Raw genomic sequence first — 13,179 nt, 5'->3', positions numbered from 1 at the left:
TTATGATTTCCTTTGCTGTGCAAAAGCTTTAAGTTTCATTAGGTCCCATTTGTTTATTTTTGTTTCTATTTCCATTACTCTAGGAGGTGGATCAAAAAAGATCTTGCTGTGATTTATGTCAAAGAATGTTCTTCCTATGTTTTCCTCTAAGAGTTTTATAGTGTCTGGTCTTACATTTAGGTCTCTAATCCACTTTGAGTTTATTTTTGTATATGGTGTCAGGGAGTGTTCTAATATCATTCTTTTATGTGGAGGTGTCAAGTTTTCCCAGCACCACTTATTGAAGAGACTGCCTTTTCTCCATTGTATATCCTTGCCTCCTTTGTCATAGATTAGTTGACCATAGGTGCGTGGGTGTACTTCTGGGCTTTCTATCTTGTTCCATTGATCTATGTTTCTGTTTTTGTGCCAGTACCATATTGTGTTGATTACTGTAGCTTTGTAGTATAGTCTGAAGTCAGGGAGTCTGATTCCTCCAGCTCTGCTTTTTTTCCCTCAAGGGTGCTTTGGCTATTTGGGGTCTTTTGTGTCTCCATACACATTTTAAGATTTTTTGTTCTAGTTCCGTAAAAAATGCCATTGGTAATTTGATAGGGATTGCAGTGAATCTGTAGATTGCTTTGGGTAGTATCGTCTGTTTCACAATATTGTTTCTTCCAATCCAAGAACATGGTATATCTCTTCATCTGTTGGTACCATCTTTAATTTCTTTCATCAGTGTCTTATAGTTTTCTGCATACAGGTCCTTTGTCTCCCTAGGTAGGTTTATTCCTAGGTATTTTATTCTTTTTGTTGCAATGGTAAATGGGAGTGTTTTCTTAATTTCTCTTTCAGATTTTTCATCATTAGTTTATAGGAATGCAAGATATTTCTGTTCATTAATTTTGTGTCCTGCAACTTTACCTAATTCATTGATTAGCTATAGTAGTTTTCTGGTGGCATCTTTAGGATTCTCTATGTATAGTATCATGTCATTTGCAAACAGTGAGAGTTTTACTTCTTCTTTTCCAACTTGTATTCCTTTTATTTATTTTTCTTCTCTGATTGCCATGGCTGGAACTTCCAAAACTATGTTGAATAATAGTGGTGAGAGTAGACATCCTTGTCTTGTTCCTGATCTTAGAGGAAATGCTTTCAGTTTTTCACCACTGAGAATGATGTTTGCTGTGGGTTTGTCGTATATAGCCTTTATTATGTTGAGGTAGGTTACCTCTCTGCCCACTTTCTGGAGAGTTTTTATCATAAACCGGTGTTGAATTTGTCAAAAGCTTTTTCTGCATCTACTGAGATGATCATATGGTTTTTATTCTTCAATTTGTTTATATGGTTGATTATTCTGCATATTTTGAAGAATCCTTGCAACCCTGGAATAAATCCCACTTGATCATGGTGTATGATCCTTTTAATTTGTTGTTGGATTGTGTTTGCTAGTATTTTGTTGAGGATTTTTGCATCTATATTCATCAGTGGTATTGGTCTGGAATTTTCTTTTTTTGTAATATCTTTTTCTGGTTTTGGTATCAGGGTGAGGGTGGCCTCATAGAATGAGTTTGGGAGTGTTCCTTCCTCTGCAATTTTTTGGAAGAGTTTGAGAAGGATGGGTGCTAGCTCTTCTCTAAATGTTTGATAGAATTCCCCTGTGAAGCCATCTGGTCCTGGACTTCTGTTTGTTGGAAGATTTTTAATCACAGTTTCAATTTCATTACTTGTGATTTGTCTGTTCATATTTTCTATTTCTTCCTGGTTCAGTCTTGGAAGGTTATACCTTTCTAAAAATTTGTCCGTTTCTTCCAGGTTGTCCATTTTATTGGCATAGAGTTGCTTGTAGTAGTCTTTTATGATGCTTTTTATTTCTGTGGCATGTGTTGTAACTTCTTTTTCATTTCTAATTTTATTGATTTGAGTCCTCTCCCTCTTTTTCTTGATGAGTCTGGCTAATGGTTTATCAATTTTTTTTTTATCTTCTCAAAGAACCAGCTTTTAGTATTTTGACCTTTGCTATTGTTTTCTTTGTTCCTATTTCATTTATTTCTGCTGTGACTTTTACGATTTCTTTCCTTCTACTAACTTTGGGTTTTATTTGTTCTTCTTTCTCTAGTTCCTTTAGGTATAACGTTACATCGTTTATTTGAGATGTTTCTTGTTTCTTGAGGTAGGCTTGCAAAACTATAAAATCCCTCTTAGAACTGCTTTTGCTGCTTCCCATAGGTTTTGGATCGTCGTGTTTTCATTGTCATTTGTCTCTAGGTATTTTTTGATTTCCTCTTTGATTTCTTCAGTGATCTCTTGGTTATTTAGTAGTGTGTTGTTTAGCCTTCATGTTTTTGTGTAATTCATTTCTAATCTCATAGCGTTGTGGTCAGAAAAGATGCCTGATATGATTTCAATTTTCTTAAATTTACTGTGGCTTGTTTTGTGACCTAAGGTGTGATCTATCCTGGAGAATGTTCCATGCACACTTGAGAAGAAAGTGTAATCTGTTGTTTTTGGATGGAATGTCCTATAAATATCAATTAAATCTCTCTGGTCTATTGTGTCATTTAAAGCCTCTGTTTCCTTATTTATTTTCATTTTGGATGATCTGTCCATTAGTGTACATGAGGTGTTAAAGTCCCCCACTATTATTGTGTTACTGTTGATTTCCTCTTTTATAGCTATTAGCAGTTGCCTTATGTATTGTGGTGCTTGTATGTTGGGTGCATATATGTTTATAATTGTTATATCTTCTTCTTGGATTGATCCCTTGATCAATATGTAGTGTCCTTTCTTGTCTCTTATAACATTCTTTAATTTAAAGTCTATTTTATCTGATATGAGTGTTGCTACTCCAGCTTTCTTTTGATTTCCATTTGTATGGAATATCTTTTTCCGTCCCCTCACTTTCAGTCTGTATGTGTCCCTAGGTCTGAAGTGGGTCTCTTGTAGGCAGCATATGTATGGGTCTTGTTTTTGTATCCATTCAGCGAACCTGTGTCTTTTGGTTGCAGCATTTAATCCATTCATGTTTAAGGTAATTATCGATACGTGTGTTCCTATGACCATATTCTTAATTGTTTTGGGTTTGTTTTTGTAGGTCCTTTTCCTCTCTTTTGTTTCCCACTTAGAGAAGTTCCTTTAGCATTTGTTGTAGAGCTGGTTTGGTAATGCTGAATTCTCTTATCTTTTGCTTGTCTGTAAAGCTTTTGATTTCTCCATCAAATCTGAATGAGATCCTTGCTGGGTAGAATAATCTTGTTTGTAGGTTCTTCCCTTTCATCACTTTAAATATATTGTACCACTAACTTCTGGCTTGTAGAGTTTCTGCTGAGGAATCAGCTGTTATCCTTATGGGAGTTCCCTTCTGTGTTATTTGTCGTTTTTCCCTTGCCGCTTTCAATAATTTTTCTTTGTCCTTAATTTTTGCCCATTTGATTACTATGTGTTTCAGTGTGTTTCTTCTTGGGTTTTTCCTGTATGGGACTTGCTGCGCTTCCTGGACTGGGTGGCTATTTCCTTTCCCATAATAGAGAAGTTTTCGACTATAATCTCTTCAAATATTTTCTCTGGTCCTTTCTCTCTCTCTTCTCTTTCTGGGACCCCTATAATGCAAATGTGTTTAATGTTTTCCCAGAGGTCTCTTAGGCTGTCTTCATTTTTTTTCATTCTTTTTTCTTTTTTCTGTTCCACAGCAGTGAATTCCACCATTCTGTCTTCCAGGTCACTTATCCGTTCTTCTGCCTCAGTTATTCTGCTATTGATTCCTTCTAGTGTAGTTTCATTTCGGTTATTGTATTGTTTATTTCTGTTTGTTTGTCCTTTAATTCTTCTATGTCTTTGTTAAACATTTCTTGCATCTTCTCGATCTTTACCTCCATTCTTTTTCCGAGGTCCTGGATCATCTTCACTATCATTATTCTGAATTCTTTTTCTGGAATGTTGCCTATCTCCAGTTCATTCAGTTGTTTTTCTGGGGTTTTATCTTGTTCCTTCATCTGGTCATAGCTCTCTCCCTTTTCACCTTGCCTATATTTCTGTGGATGTGGTTTTTGTTTCATAGGCTACAGGATTGTAGTTGTTCTTGCTTCTGCTGTCTGCCCTGTGGTGGAAGAGGCTCTCCAGTAGGCTTGTGCAAGTTTCCTGATGGGAGGGACTGGTGGTGTGTAGAGCTGACTGTTGCTCTGGTGGGCAGAGCTCAGTAAAACTTTAATCCACTTGACTGCTGATGGGTGGGGCTGGGTTCCCCGTCTGTTGGTTGTTTGGCTTGAGGCAACCCAACACTGGAGCCTACCTGGGCTCTTTGGTGGGTCTAATGGCAGACTTTAGGAGGTTTTAAGCCAAAGAGTACTTCCCAGAACTTCTGCTGCCAGTGTCCTTGTTCCCATGGTGAGGCACAGCCACCCCCAACCTCTGCAGGAGACCCTCCAACCCTAGCAGGTAGGTCTGGTTCAGTCTCCTCTGCAGTCACTTCTCCTTCCCCGGGTCTTGATGTGCACACTACTTTGTGTGTGCCCTCCAAGAGTGAAGTCTCTGTTTACCCCAGTCTTGCTGCAGTCCTCCAGTCAAATCCCGCTAGCCTTCAAAGTCTGATTCTCTAGGAATTCCTCCTCCTGTTGCTGGACCCCCAGGTTGGGAAGCCTGACGTGGTGCTCAGAACCTTCACTCCAGTGGGTGGACTTCTGTGGTATAAGTGTTCTCCAGTCTGTGAGTCACCCACCCATCAGTTATGGGATTTGATTTTACTGTGATTGCGCCTCTCCTACCATCTCATTGTGGCTTCTCCTTTGTCTTTGGGGTATCTCTTTTGGTGAGTTCCAGTGTCTTCCTGTCGATGATTGTCCAGCAGCTAGTTGTGAGGCTGTGTTCTTTATCCCCTTTGCTGTGACTGGCTAACTTTTAAATTATATCTTTTCTCTGCATCTTTGTCAGATACATTTTGAGTCTTTAAGGTATATTTTGGTTGACATTAAATCATTGTGAAAAGCATTACCAAACTGCCAACCCAATTGTTAATAAAAAAACCCCAGCAAAAAACAGAAAACAAAAAAACCCAAGGCAGTAACAATTCAGTTTGTTTACTAGAAAAAGTTTAAAAATACCTAATTTTTAATTGAATATTTTAATACAATGTAGAACACTAATTAGCTTAGTCTGTGGGCTGTTACTCAGGTAGTGAAAGTAAACCTTTCCAAACACCAGGATAGAATAAAATGTTGCATATTTGCATTAGAATTCATTTTATTACAAATTGAATTTCTGTGCAACTTTTCTTTTAATTCAAAAATGCATAATAATTTGCCCAGCTGATGATGTAAAGGCTTGCCACACTTATTTTTCTTATGTGAATCCATTTTTCTTATGTGAATTTCTGTGCAACTTTTCTTTTAATCAAAAATGCATAATAATTTGCCCAGCTGATGATGTAAAGGCTTGCCACACTTATTTTTCTTATGTGAATTCATTTTTGAGTTGTGTAAAAATACAAAAAAGCTTATAATATATTTTTCAGCTTTTTAAAAGTGAAATAACACAAAAATAGTTTTCTAAATGTTACAAGATTCAATCCCTTCTAACTGCAAGTGAGTTATCAAAATTTTACAGTTTCCTCTTTTGTTGATGAGGATTTCTAATGAAGAGTGTGACAAAGTCTCCTTTACCCAGGTAGGACTGAATACTATTTCTAAATAAAACATCTGCCCTCTAGTGCCTAATGGTCCAAAGGTCTAAAGGTGTCATTTTAACTGATGAAAATTATAAAAGAATTAAAGCTAAAAGTATGCAAATGAAGCAGGATGGCTTTTGTTAAAAATAAAACTAATATATTAAACAATTAACAAATGTGAATAGAATCCTCTCCCAAATTAAATGTTTACCTAAATTTTAGTATCAACCATGTTGACATCATGAAGAACTGTCAAGAGGGCTGACATTCTTAGAAGACATAACTTCACCTGTAACCTTTAAAGAAAGCTGCTTTGTGAAAGCCCTAAAGGCAGAATGGTCAGACTGGCATTTGTATAGTGTGGTGAGAGATGTTAAAATAGCAACACACAGAACCCTTTCAAGCAATTTTTATGTCACCGACAGTGAGACTTTTGGAAAGAAATCTATAAGTAGTGATTTGTCACCACTTACGTAAAGTGGAATAATTTTAGACAGTTTTTTTTTTTCCAGATCAGAAAGTGCTATACCTAAAGTGAATAATAAATCAAATTTGAAACTTTTTGTCTTGATATATACATCTCTGAGGATACTATTTTTAAAGCTAACATTTATTTCTTCATTCTCCATAAAACTAAAGTCCAATTTTATAACTTTGCAAATTTTTTCAATCACTTTCCTTGGTGTAACAATTACAAGTGCAACGTATTTATAATAAAACTGTCAACCATGGTTCAATTCAAAATGACTTCATGGGGAAGTCAGACTTCTGAAGGGGTAAAATTCTGGTACTTTTCTTTGAGAAGCAGTGAAGGTACACTCTCAGGACACTTAAGAATCAAATAGCAATTTCCCCCAATTCAGGGAAGTTTGGAATCCAACTTTTTATAATTATAAAACAAAATTTGAGGGTACTTCTAAACTGTTGTCTCCACCTTTTAGAGCGAATGTTAGTGTGCAACTTCTTTTCATCAGTAGTTGTCTATCCAGAAAAAAGATTGTTATTGCATGTTGGAGAAAGCAATATTTAACCCTAAATCAGCTGTGTTTTTTAATCATCAGTGGGCCTTTTGAGATCATTGTGACTCTTATTGTTATTTTTGTGTGTGTGTTTGTGAAATATAAAAATGAGGTTATCTATCTCCCCACCATCCAAAATAAAATATCTCTGGAAGATCTATAAGTCCTCTATTCCTTTTTTTTCTTTTTTTTTTTTTGAAGTAGAAAAGAATAGCTTTATCACTTTGCCAGGGAAAGGGAGAGACACCGGGCTTCTGTCTCGAAAAATTATATGTTCCAACCCCAGAGAATTTGATGAGGGGTTTTATAATAATATATAAGTCCTCTATTCTTTATACACTTAATAATTCTGAATATTCACGGTAATTATTTACTGAGACTCTCCTCTCAAGTTTATACATCAGAGATTTAACCTTGTTGGGGACCAGGGCAGGCCAACCCAAAGTACTTCTCAGTGGCATATTGATTATTTTGAATTAAAATTACTTAAGAAACAGTTGGTGCAAGAGGAACACTTTCGATCCTCCTCTCTGTTTCCCTGAAAGCAGGAAATAAATCCCTTATATGAAAAGTGCCCTCCTTGCACATGGTAGAAGGATGCCCTTATGGCCAGAGAGTGGGAATTCGGGCTGAGAAGTCCGTATAAACAAACCTTGTTACTTCTTTAATTTACTACCCAAAGCCCAAACTCTGTTTAGATTCCTCACTAATTTTTAATTAATTTCACCTAAAGCCTAAGGTTTTTTTGTTGTGTCAGTTGCTCATAAATTTATTGTTTCTTTGTCTAAAAAGTATAAAAGCTGCCTGCTCTGGCCACATCTTATATTCTGTTTCTATGAGATCTTTGTGTGTATGAATTAAAATTTGTTTATCTCCTGTTAATCTGTCTTGTGTCAGTTTTATTATTACTCCAGCCAAAAGAACTCAAGATGGTAGAGGGAAATTTCTCCTGCCCTGACAACCTCATTGCCCAAGTTTTCAATTTTGTTTACAGGATTCAGGATTTCAATTATTCTTAATTAAGTGTTTGATGATACATAGTGTTCCTACCATTTAATACTTTCATCCCAACAATAGTTTATAATGTAGTTTGAGGCGATATTGTCGCTGAGGTTTTGGTTTTCTCACAGTCAGCATTTTATGAGAGGAAAGAAGTCTGAAATTACTGATGATCTTTTTCTACTTAAGCCAACAAAATATTTTACTTGAATACCCATAAGTTTCAAAAATTATGAAGAATTTTGGATACTGTAATTTAAGAATACATTTATGGCTAGGGTTGAAACCATAGTTTACTTAATATACATGGGTAAAGGTTTACTGTTTGAATGCTGTCTCTTAAAACAAGCTAATATTTGTAATTTTCACATTCATGTCCTCTCCTAATTATATTTTAATTCCTAGAGGGTAGAGATCTTATTTTGTGCATGTTTCAATACCTCTTAAAACAGGGATTTTTAATGTAGTAAGCATTCAATTGCCAAAGTGAATCTCCACTTCTCTAGTGATTCTGAAGGCTTACTAAATCATGATATGGGTATTTAGGTAGGGTATTTGGAATTGCAGAGTTTACATGTCAGGATATTATGAGTTTAATTGTAATGACGTCATGCCTTCTAAAGCAGCCAGATGGTGGTAACCCTGTGTAGAGATTTCCCTAGGTGAACAATGTGTCCATCGAGTATAAATGTAATTACTGATCCTTCTTTGCTTCTTTGATCAGTCTAAACCTCTGAGTTGTCTGTAATTTATTATGAAGATATATTATCCAGGAAGTTTTCCAGATTCGTCCTGAAAGAATTGAACTTCCCAATATGTGATTCTGTGGGTTATCTTCTTGTGTTGGAAATTAGCAGTATATTAATACTAAAAAATAGGATGAAATTTCTTTTATATTGAAATCCTTTAGGAATCATATTGTAATTTCTTTTAAGTGAAAAGTATGAAAAATGTTGTTTTTTCTATTTCTGTCTACTGTTTCAATAAAGTAAGTTTATTTACTGCTGTTAAGTCTTTAATTTTGATAGAGGATTCTGTTTACTAATGGCAACATAATGTCTTGAAACATATATTAAATTGACTTACATATTTCCACAAGTGGCTTGTTCAATATCAAAATTAAATCATTACGTATTAGGAAATTCTTTATCCTCTCAGGTTGAAATAACGTAGGTTGTCATCTTATTCTTAGATAATGGTGACACAGATCTGATCCTTTTAGTTTTCTTGGCAGAAGAAAAAAATCTATTCTGGAATTTACACTTTAGTGAAGTTACTTTTCTGAGATATGATTGTATAACAAAGAACAGCCTTTACTTGAGATATGTTATCCCAGACCAGGGACTGAACCCGTGTCCCCTACATTGGCAGGCAGATTCTTAACCACTGCACCACCAGGGAAGTCCCTACCTGAGGTATTTTAGACAGTGCTTTTTTCCTACAATTAAGATACAGACATGTGTGCACACACACACTGCCTGAGAAAGTATGTGTTGATCCTGTGGCAAACTTCTAATTCACTAAGCTACTTGATTTGTGAAGTTCGTTTTGACCAACTTGTGTGAAAGAGAGAGTGATTTTTCATAACTGACTTTGAGACAGCTTATCAACTTTTTCTTTTTGGGCATGGAAATAAAATATAAAATTTAGTGAGAACCAACTGGCCTGATCTGCTTCAATGTTTCCTATTCTAGATACCAGTCTTTTGAACCTTAAACTTTTGATCTGACCATTATTTCTGATATATCTGGACATACTTCATGCATTTTTAGTTGCATTTCAATAATTCTAATTATTAAAAACAGTGCTGTTTTCCTCCAAAAGAAGGGGACTTAGCCAAAAGCAATTTGTTTGGTCAACACAATGATTTGTTAGAAAATAAATATTCCTAGGTCGAGGGTTTTTTCAGACTTAAAAAAACGTAATTCTTTTGTATTTCATATTCCTCTTTTAGTTATTTAATATTACCTTGTACTCTTTTTGATACTGAAATGTTGTGGTACTGAATATAAAATATAATACAAGTGGACTAATTGGAAAAATCTGTTACAAAACAGTAAATGCAAATATTTCATATTAAGAAAAATATCCTGGAGAATGTGATTTTCATATGTGAATGTGCATACATGTGTATGTGTATACAAGGTGGTAACAGAAATTGACTCTGGATAAGTTAGAGGAATTATGGGTATTAGTTATAGACTTGCTTATCTGTATTTCTTTGCACAGGGGCCATGCTAATCTTCTTTGTATCGTTCCAATTTTAGTATAGGTGCTGCCGAAGCAAGCACTGCTTATCTGTATTTCTTGATTTCTCTTGAAGGATCCTGTCTTGTTTTCATAAAGTGAACTCTGCTTCCATTTCTCATGTTTCAAGAGAAAGGTCTAGTTCTAGACTTTGTAAGATACCTAAAATGAGAGATGAAAGACAGAACTGGGCCTAAGAAGGAGACTGAGAATACCATAGGAAAAATGCCAGTGGGCAAGTTACACAGATGTGAGCACATGTACATATATGTCCGTGTACAAACACATACACACACAGACTTTTCTTTTCTCAGGTATTATTCTGATCACATATTAATAAAAAACAGTGCTTTGAGAAAAAGACTCAGCTAATGATACTCAAATGCTCTATAAATATTCACAGTGGTCTGCAAGCTGGATGCTAATCCATTCTGCCTAGCAGTTTATTCCCCCTGTGACTCCTTTTCAGTGCAAGGAAAAAGATACTTGACTGAACAGACAGGATCAGCATGATGCAGGTTCTGGCAAGAGATGCATAAAAGAATGTTGCTTTGAGAACAAAGTCATACCTCATTGCAATTTCAAAATATTTTTAAACATTCTGCAATTTTGGTCAGTGTGTGGTTTCATATTTGCAGTTATAAAACATTATATTTATGCATAAATTGTAGACTCAACACTTAGTGAGATTGTGTCTTGCATAAGACATCAACGACATTTTAGAAAGCTTTTGTGTGTGTATGGAACAGTCACATATAAGGGAGGGGTTCCTGAAGACCTAGCATAATTTAAAATTATCCTCATTCAAGAGAATTTCTTAGAAGAATAAATATAAACAGTGGATGCCTCCTTCAAATGCACAAATATTCACATTTCTAGCATATTTTAAAAATTGTTTTTCTTTTCTCAGAATTTTCTCTAAGATATTTACAGTGATCTCTTTAATATTAACATTATGCAGAATCACAGTGGTTCTGTCATAGTTTGTATCAGTCAGTCCATTTGGAAGACAGAATCCACAAAGTGATTTGAACAAGGAAAGTTATAATAAAGAATAATTAGCTATAAAGGGGATTATAGTTACTAGGAGTTGGCTAATAATAGCAAATTCTGAAGAATGTAGAATCTGTTGATACAAAGAAAACAACCCCTATCCCTAGGGATAAGATAAAGGACCCAAGGAAGAATTTCCTCTCCAAGCCTGAGATGCAGAACTTGAAAGAGATGGCACAGATGTAGCTTGCTGGATGGCAGATAAATCATTGTGTTGCTGCTCTGGTAGAATTTGCTAGAAATCTGCCCTTTAGAACTTGTCAGAAGTCTACCTCTGAGAGTGCTGGGGAAGGTGCTCACCATGATGTCCACGGTTACAAAACTGCCTGAGGCAGATGACTGGGGAAACTTCTGGCCTCTGGGTGCAGCTACTACCACACATATACATGACAGGAGCCAGGTGCTAGGGAAGCTTCTGTGCTGCCAGTGCAAGTATGTGCTACAGGAGAAGCTGCCTGTGTTGCAGGAGCCTGCCTAGGAGCACACCAGAACCCAGAAGGAAAGCCCTTTTCTCATGCAGTGTCCTTCCTGCACCCTCTTGACAAAGCTTAACATCATGCCAACTAGCAAAGGAAAAAATACTTAAAGGGTCCTTCTGGTTTTCATTGAGCAGGAAATGAAGGATGTATTTGAATCCAGCAGACAATAAGTTGATAACAGGCACAGCCTTTATCTCAATATTTTATTGCCTCAAAATTTTACTACCAAATTATTGATTTCGGGATTTTTTTTCCTCTGGCATTAAGCACCATTATGGCCACTTAATCATTTGCAAAATAAAGACTGTAAAAAGATTTTAAATCAGGCTGACGGTGAACATTAAAATGATGACATAATATGCACCCTGAATTATATGCAAAACATAAAAATGTGTTGCTCACATAATAGGAGTATTTACTGATTCAGATGAATTTAAAATTCAGCCAGCTCACCATTGTCTTAGAAATTAAGCAATTCTTGATGTGTTTAATTCTTTGATATTCATGTTATTTTCTATTTTGCATAAAATGAGATTTATAAATATATTTTTTATCACATTATTTCAAATTTCCTAAGTCAATTTCATATAAACTGTGATCACACTAAGTATATCCCCATTGCCCGGTTAAACCATTATTTTATTTTTTGCTATAGGGAGAACAGACAAGAGAGTGTAGGATGATCACCCTAAACCTGTTGCCACTGTAAGGGAAAAAATTTGTTCATTCTTCCCAGTGATGACTCAGTCATTTTCCAACATCCTAAAATTGTTCATTCAACCTGTGCTTGACTCATTCTCATTGCATAGTTAAAATTATATTTGGGGGGAATTTCCTCAGCTTCTTAAGCCATTTTACTTTTCAGAGTTTCACATTATTTTTAGAGAATAGTAGTTTGGAATTCTGGTCCTAGAGCCCAGCATCTATCTCCAAACCTCTAATTTGAATTAGTCACTCTATGAAATTATGCATTTCATTGAAGCCTTCTCTTTATCTTCTCAATCTCTGAATAAGAGCCACCATTTTCACTGATAATGCTGAAACCAATATCATTATTTTTTTTAAATGCCTTCACACCTAGAAAAAATAGGCTTAGGTTGTATTTTATAAGTATTTTTCTTCAAGTTGAGTTTTCCTTCTGTAAAACCAGTGCTAATACTACAAGGAGAAAAACATTTTCCAAGATGGGTACTCGGTTGACATTCCTGGCTTATGATAGACAATGATTTCATGTAAAAGACTGCCAGGTATGCCTTTGGGCTTTATATTAATTTGTGAAACATTCCTTTCATTATGTTTTCTGTTCAGGAATTATACACATTTGAATCAAAGCCCAATGACAGTGTCTAGTAACTGGAAAATATTTATTTCTCCTTGGAAGTCTTACCTGCTTAATTACCCAGTCTTTTGGGAACACAGCCAAAGCCTGGAGTGAGTCTTTTGTTGTAGCAAGAAAAGAGAAAAATAATTTGGTGCTGAGGGGAAACAACTCCCTTACAGTTCTCATGGGCCATCTTGTCATGTTTGGAGTTACCTTGCAAGGCTGCCGTTGTCATTTGGTTTTGTGTCATTAGAGTTCACATATCATGTGATAACCCCAAGGTAAAGAACTGTGTTCTTTAATACCCTTCTTTTTTCTTTTGCTCTCTCATATTCATGTCCAACTTGCTCTGGCTTGTTCATATTCTGAGGGTAATGGGGTGAAGTTAACATAAGACAGTTAACTCTCAATTACTCAGGGGCT

General features: G+C 35.6%; 1 non-coding gene across 1 annotated transcript; it reads right to left on the bottom strand.

Moving 5' to 3' along the window:
* Positions 1 to 9,836: 9,836 nt before the first annotated feature.
* On the bottom strand, positions 9,837 to 9,947 carry LOC132423742 (U6 spliceosomal RNA). The gene has a single exon (XR_009519060.1). It is a non-coding gene; the product is annotated as a U6 spliceosomal RNA (small nuclear RNA).
* Positions 9,948 to 13,179: the final 3,232 nt, after the last annotated feature.

Source organism: Delphinus delphis, chromosome 3 (assembly GCF_949987515.2).
Source record: "Delphinus delphis chromosome 3, mDelDel1.2, whole genome shotgun sequence".
NCBI classification, from domain to species: domain Eukaryota; kingdom Metazoa; phylum Chordata; class Mammalia; order Artiodactyla; family Delphinidae; genus Delphinus; species Delphinus delphis.
The sequence above is the reverse complement of the archived record's forward strand: the minus strand, read 5'-3'. Positions and strand labels throughout refer to the sequence as shown.